Source organism: Leptonychotes weddellii, chromosome 8 (assembly GCF_054177405.1).
Source record: "Leptonychotes weddellii isolate Sample4059 chromosome 8, ASM5417740v2, whole genome shotgun sequence".
NCBI lineage: Eukaryota > Metazoa > Chordata > Mammalia > Carnivora > Phocidae > Leptonychotes > Leptonychotes weddellii.
The window spans coordinates 86,373,179-86,380,535 of NC_138376.1; positions in this window are offsets into that span (position 1 = coordinate 86,373,179).

Consider the following 7,357-nt stretch of genomic DNA (forward strand, 5'->3'; position numbering starts at 1 on the left):
TTGTTCATGATCCCAGAGAGAGGTCACCCTGGGGCCCTAAATAATATGAGCCTGCACACAGAGACCGCCACTTTCTTCCTGTCACTACCCTACCCTTAAGAACCTTGCTGAGCTCAGCAAAGGCTTTCAAGAAACTGGGCTTTGTACCCAGTCCTGCTTTTCACCCCCTGAGCCTGGCTCTTCACACACCTATGATCATTTATGTTTTTACAGTAGTGCATTGGTGCATCCAATGTGCCTGAGCATCTGATAGGTATGAAGCATGGTGCGATGCTGCAAGGAAGCCCACATGAATAAGCCATAGTGCCTATTCTTAAGTGACTTGGAATCTAACGCAGCATATAATCCTGCAAACAGCTATTTAAACAAATTTAATAGAGGAGGTTTCCAAGAAGGGATACTGACCAATATTTGGTTTGTACCCACTAAGGGCCAGATATTGAGTGCTAGATCATTTATGTGAATGACCCCCATCAAAAAGCCATCATTCTCTTGCAGTATCATCATCTCCCTTTTGAAGATGAGGAAACTGAGGCCAGAGAGCCCCCATAGCTTTTCCAATGGGACATAGTTAGTGAGCAGTAGAGCCCAAGAGCAGAAGGAGATCCTTTAGACTCTAAAGTTTATTGTTTTCTCTGTCATTTCCTCTGAGTCCACAGGCAAAAGAAAATTTTACCCAGTTGAAGGGAAGACGTATTTGAAATATGCCTTTGAAAAAGAAGGGTGTGTTTCCCAATGATAGGGGACAGAGCGGGGAGCTGGGTGTAGATGGCAGCCTTTCGATGAGTTGTTCAGGCTGGCAAGGGCAGGCCAGGTTCAGGGGACACTAAACAGTATGGTTTGGTTGCCATGTGAGGGGTGCTTAGGGGAACAAAAGAAAGCAAATCTAGAAAAGGTGCTAAATTCTAATTCCTCCAGTTTTTATAATTCCGTAGAGATTTCCAAAGGAGAAAGGCCATTCTACAGCTTGCCTATTAGATTGTAAGTTGGGGGGTGGGGGGCTGGGGGTATGCTGGAAAGGCATGAGCAGAGGCGACCCTCTCAGAGCAGGAACCAGATGTTCTGGTCCTTCATGACCCTCACAGTGAAGCTCCGTGCTTTGCAGCTAGGAGTTCTGCAGTTTACCCCAAATGAATGAATGATAGACAAACAAAGGAGGGTTTCCTGCTCTCTCTTGCCACGTTGCTTAAGACATGGGTCAGGGTGAATTGTTGGACTGTGGGTAGAGGGACAGAGACTGACAGAGCAGAGCTCAGGACAAGCTTGACTTTTCCCTCTGTACCAGCCTCCAGATGAGTGAACTAAACAGCATGGCCATTCATTGGTTCAAATACCATCACGTCTCCAGTTATGCAGGAATGATGTGCCGGAGGGCAGAAAGTATTCAAGAGAGAACAGACAAAAGGTAGAAGAGACAAATGTCCTAAAGGATTTGCAGCAGGATCTCCGTAGCCAGTTACCCCACAGTTCATACTACCAGACCTCCAAGCCACACTTTTTTACATACCAGCTGAAGGAAGAAAGCGACCTAAAATTCTAACTGCAGGTTATTTACTGCCGTGTGGGTTAGGTGACAGGGAGGTGACATGGAGTGGCAACTTAGCAGCACATTCTGGGTGCAGCTTTGTGCAAAAGCTCAGCTTTAAAGGCTTTGCAGGTTATTAATGTATAAACTCCAAGCAGGAAGAGGCTAAAATATGTAGCAGAACTGTTTTGCCAGATTGGTTTGCTTGGCCTTACAGCCAGATAAAAATGGCCCCGCTTGAAGCAACAGTCACAGCCTGAGCAAGTGAAGCCAAAGCTGTGGGGGTGGGGAGGCGAGAAAGGACACCAAGGGGAGACAAGAGATGGACAGAAAGTCAAATTTAGAGACACACCTGCTTCTGATACGGCGAAGACTTTGAGTTCTTAATAAATGCTCAGGGGTTACAGTCACACTAAACAGGAAGTTGTTGGTGACAGTTCTTTTTAATGTTGGATGATACCGTCCATTGGCTCTTCAATGCCAATCACAATGCAGTAGGAAGGCGTGCTGGCCACACTTAAAGTAGCAGAGGTTAGGTGAAAATACGAGTGTCATCCAATAATTAGAAAAACTCAGATGTTGGATACGGTGGCTTTGGATGAGTGTCACAAGGTCTGTGACTCTGATATCATGAATAGGACAACTCTCCAGATGCACATATTGAGTATTTGGGGTTTAATTCTGCAGCGGTGTCCTTTTAAGACACTGTTAAATCTGGAAGAGAATCGTAAGAGCCAGTAGATGACCCTTCTGTTGAGTTACCATGTCGTCACAACTATCACATGCTGAGCTACAGGGAAGTAAAATATCAATTTCAACCTGCAGTAAGGAAAAACATTCATTTTGTAAAAGCCAGATAGAGTCTTCCGTGGATTTTAAGGTGAATGTATATTACTTTGTTTATTAAGATACAATGTGTATTAACTGCCACATATGTTCATAAAACATGAGATATTTTCATCAGCATCAAAAAAATGAAATAAATATTAAAAAGTGTTTTGAAACTAAACAATCCAGTGTCAGAGGCTAAGTGCACCAATATGGTCAATAAATAGTTATTCCCTGTCTAGACTCTCATTTTCTCATATAATCTTAAAAAAGATTTTGATCTTTAAGCTGCAGACCTACACTAAACTCTGGGGAACACAACGTAACAGACAGCCTCCTCCCACCTCTGTCTCTCTCTCCCTTTCTCTCTCTACTTGGCTTCATAACTACAGCACAAATGCATTCCCAGGCACAAGAAAACTAAACACAACGAGAAGGCTGATTTCTTGAAAAATCTAAATTCTAAAATTAAGAATTTGATATGCTTCCAAATTATGTCCATACAAAAATGTTTTTATTTTGTTTTGTTTTGTTTCTAGATAGGAAAATTTCGGGATATTTATTAAATATTGGATGAAACTCATTGTTCTTCATTTGTGAATCCAGGAATGCTAGATTGAGGCATTTGGTGAGACTCTTTCTGCCATCATTAACCTGATTTGCCAAATCTTCACTAGTCTGTCCTAGGCTATATTTAAGTGAAGAAATCCTGTAGCTGTGATGGGATGATCTTTTGACTTTGGTAAAAATAAAATGAGATGAGATTTTTCCCTTGTAGAATGAGTTCCCTTGATGCCTAGTTGCAATGCCTTGCTTCTGGACTGTGGTTTCCAGGTAATAACTCTTAACAGAAGGACGGTAAAGGTAGAAACAGAGGACACTATTGGAAGGCTTTGTAATGTCTGAACTTGGAAAAGGATACTATTCTGGATGAATTAGTGGATCTGCCTTACTTCACAGGTGAGGAAACTCCAGCCCCAAACACTTAAGATCTTGATTTTGCCCACAGGCGTTATCAGTAGCAAATCTAGGAAATCCAGTTAAGAGGGCACATGTGGTGATGAGCACGGGGTGTTATACGCAACTAATGAATCGTTGAACACTACATCAAAAACTAATGATGTACTATATGCTGGCTAATTGAACATAATAATAATAATAAAATTATCCAGTATCACATAAAAAAAAAAAAGAGAACCCAACTCTTCTTCACAATTCAAGGTTCTGTCACTTATGTCCCTATGAGGCAGAAAAACAAAGTAAATTTGTCATTGTAAAATAATGGAACTCTCACCTGAAAAAGGTAAAGAAATTTGCAATAGATACACTTCATTGTGTCAGGCATCAGGCACCATGCTTGCGGGGAGCGTCTCTGATTGTCTCGAAGCCCCTTCCCCACCCATCCCTACCTCTGCCCTCAGGTGCTGTTCTTCCTCCCCTCTGCAGTGGTGTTTCTCAGTTCTTTATATACTCACACATGGTTTTGTAGTCGAATGTTTGTAAGCCTATTTTCTCCACTAGATGTTAAATTCATCAGGAACATAATAGTTTAAAAAATAAATTTGCTAAATGAATAATGAATAAAGAATATATATATTTCTATTTTAAAACAACAAGGATAATAATGAAGTCTAAATATTATGCTATAACATATGTTAAATGCTTCACATAGGGCATCTAACCTTGTCAAGTTACATATTAGTAGCTCAATGACATCTATTGAATACCTACTCACTCTTCTCCTGGAGCTGTCAAAAAGTGTTATAATCTTTCCACATGCTAATGGTTTCACTTTTAGCATTCATTGATTGAGAAGAGATAAATGGATGGATGGATTTTCAGATGCCCGATTTCACAACTCTACAATCTCCCAAGGGACCCTAGCCCACACACTGAAAATCTCATGAAGTTTAGATTGTTCCAATACCTAGAATGAGACTTTGATCCATCATGAAAGTCATTACAATGGAGCAAAGCACCCACAACATGAGCAAAGTGCAAAGGTCTGAGAGCAAGAGAGAAAGAGACAGAAGAGGAAGAAAACAAAAACAAAAACGAACAGCAGGTCTCCATTGCCTCCTACTTTAAAATATCCCCACTAATTCATAGGTTATTGCCAGCATGTAGCTATTTCACTGCCTTCAACCCCTTTGTCACAAACAGACCCCATGTTCTTAGGCTGCCTAAGAGAGAACACATACACACTCACTCATGCACACACACACATGCACAGTCATACATATTCATATGCATGTGCATGCACATACACATCCCATAGTAGCTCAAGAAGGCTATCTAAAAGAAAAATAGACAGTCTCTGATTACATTTCTTATGAACCTGGAGAATTCCAAGGAAATTTCTTGCATTCCTTTATTTTTTTTAACCTATTTTATTAACTAAGACTGTTCTAGTTTCAAGTGATGGAAATCTAACCTGAATGGTTTAAACAAACAAGAAAGTAAACAAAGGCAGATGTAAAGAATTTATTGGCTTACTGAAAAGTTCAAGGGCAGAAAAGCTTCATGCAAGGCTGGATCCAGGAACTAAAAAAAAGAAAAAGTCATCAAGACTCAGTTTTTCTCTACCTCTGGTTTTCTCCGGAGTGGGAATTACTGTCAACAAGGCTCTCTCCCCATGATGTAAAGAAGGTGAGCTAAAGTTCGAGATAACTACAGCAGAAAATGAGGTTCTTTTTCCCAGTGGTTCCCACACAATCCCATGACTGGCAACAGGTTTATGTGTTCTAAGACTGATCCAATCAATGTGGCCAAGAGGATAAGAGGTGTTGATTGGACAGGTATGGTTTACATGTGGGATGACCAGCCATTCTGTTTTGCTTGAGACTAAGTACTGTGTCCCAGAAAATCCTTGGGCAAATCCAGATGGTTGGTCTCCATCCTTTTCATGGAGCACTAAGGATGGGATTATTTCTGAACTACGGGCATTGAGAGTATGCATAATAGCGGGGTTGAGTGTTAAGCAGGGGAAACTTTCCCTATGCCTACATATGAACTCTAGAGCCATGCTGAACAATACAGCACCTACATGTACCCATTGATCACTTGAAATGTGGTAGTCTACATTGTAGTGGAAAGTAGGTCTGAACTTAGATACCCATTAAGTATAAAATGCACACTGGATTTTAAAAACTTAGTATGAGAGAAAGAATGCAAGGTATCTTATTAGTAATTTTGTTCATTAATAATATTAATTTACTTGTTGAAATGGCAATGCTCTAGATATGTTGAGTTAAATAAATTTTTTTTTTATACTTTTTTAATGTGGCTATCAGAAAATTTAAAATTACGCATGTGGCTCACATTGTATTTCTGTTGCCTGGCACTGCTATAAGTTTTTTAACAAGGTAATAATATATTAATGTCCCATATAAATGGTGACATACCTAAAAAGATGCTTTGAATGTATGGCATCTTTTTTTTTTAAGATTGATTCATTTATTTGAGAGAGAGAGAGAACGTGCACAAATGGGGGGGGCAGAGGGAGAGGGAGAAAGAGAATCTCAAGCAGACTCCCCACTGAGCACAGAGCCCAACACGGGGCTCGATCCCAGGACCCTGAGATCATGACCTGAAGATGAAATCAAGAGTCGGCCGCCTAACCAACTGAGCCACCCGGGTGCCCCTGAATGTATGGCATCTTAAACAACAAATAATAAATTAGAGAACATCAGGCCCACAAACAATAGAAGAAAAAAATACCGAAGTCAAGACCAAATTTATTCATTCACCCCCTCCTGTCCTCATCTGTGCTAATCAGCCTTAAGTCCAGGGACTTCAGACCCAAATAAGAAAAGAGGTCTGTCCTGCAAGAGCCCAGAGACCAGAATAGAAGAGACTGGGGAAAAAAGAATTGTAATACAAAATAACGTCAGTAATATGATAAACTCCAGTGTCCATGGTCTGTATTGATTTAATTAATTCTATCATCCAAGTAAGTTTTGTGTATTCAATCCATACTCTACATTTTCTCCTTTTATTGCATGCCAAGTTCCTTGAGACTAGGAACAGTACACTAATAAGTTGCATACAACCAATTTCTTTGGTTTCAGGGCTCCCTTTTTACTTCATGATCAAATGTTTCTTCTTCTCTTAGTTACTCTTACCAGAAGCAGGTTAGCCCCGTGGAAGTTAATGGGCCTAGGTTCCAAATTGTCAATATTCTTCACCAACTCCCTTACCACTGAAAGTGGTTAACCACTCTGTGCCTCATTTTCCACCAACAGCATTGAGGAACAAGATCCTAAGTGACTCTTCGAACTTGACTCCTTGAACACATGAACACACACACACACCTTTGCTTGCAATTTAGCTTATTATTATTAATCATCTGGAAATACCAAATGCTTACAAACACTCCAACTTACCGTAATTGGACTCCTTCAATATAACTATTTTCAGTCGCAGGGAGGGTTCTGCATACTAGCAATTGAGGTTCCCTCTAAACATCCTTGAGAATGTTTATTTGAAAAGATTACCTTGCTTTCCTTCAGGATTAAGTCATGGTCACTGCAGAGAGAGTTGATTTGGAAAGATGACAAGCAGTTTTTGATAGTTCCTCAAAGACTGCCCTTGTTACATGAATATATCCACAGAAAAACAAAATGTATTCTAGCCCACACACGTTAGAGACATTTTTCAAACACCTAGATTAGAGAAGATAGGTATTACAAATAACGTATTTGTTGGAGAGAGTGAAGAAATCACAAACTTGCTTGGATAAACACTATTAAATGCATACTTAACCAGTGGATTGCGACAGTTTCCCTCTGGCCCTCCCTGACAAGCTTGACTCCAGCTGTAAATTCGGTTGCAAAACTTCCTTCTCAGAGAACTCACCCTGCTAGGAGGACTCAATGCTGGCTTTGAATCTGCAAGGACAGAAAAGTCAATGTGACAGCAAAGCAGTTGCCTGTATCAGGCGTAACCAAGGAGAGAAAGGGCTTTAAATTAATCATGATTTAGGGATGCTAGTGAGCGGGTGCA